The sequence below is a fragment of the Triticum dicoccoides genome, chromosome 2B (assembly GCF_002162155.2).
Source record: "Triticum dicoccoides isolate Atlit2015 ecotype Zavitan chromosome 2B, WEW_v2.0, whole genome shotgun sequence".
Lineage (NCBI taxonomy): Eukaryota > Viridiplantae > Streptophyta > Magnoliopsida > Poales > Poaceae > Triticum > Triticum dicoccoides.
In genome coordinates, this window is record NC_041383.1 from 381,576,894 (window position 1) to 381,577,466 (window position 573).

Here is a 573-nt window from a genome sequence, read left to right on the forward strand (position 1 = left end):
CACCGACCCCCCGCACCCTCGATTCCCCTACTCAACCGCCGCCGACGACCCCCCGCACCCCGCGCACCGTCTTATAGAAAAAATTAGTATCAAACAGCTTTTTAAATGCTACTGTTTTATAAAAAAAATATTACTGTTATTATTTAAACAAGTTTGAACATATTTAAACATAAATAAGTATCAAACAGCTTTTTAAATGGTAAAAAAAATTTGTGGAGCCTGGGAGTCGAACCCAGGACCTCCTGGTGTGAGAACTGGCTGCTGACCAGTCGAGCTAGTAGAGTGGGCTTGACATAGATGGGTTCTGGTACTACATAACCTTTTGGCTCGAGCTGAAATAAAAAAAAATACTAATGGCGCACCACGGTGAGGTGCGCCATTAGTATGGACATGCTAATGGCGCACCACGGTGAGGTGCGCCATTAGTATTGTGGCCCCCCCTTCGCCCGATCCCCCCTTCGCCCGATCCCCCTTCGCCCGATCCCCCTCGCCAGTTTTCTCCCTCTCGATCCACCGCCGCCGCCGCCGCTGCCCTCGCCCTCGCCCTCGCCCTCGCCCTCTCCCTCCCTCGCC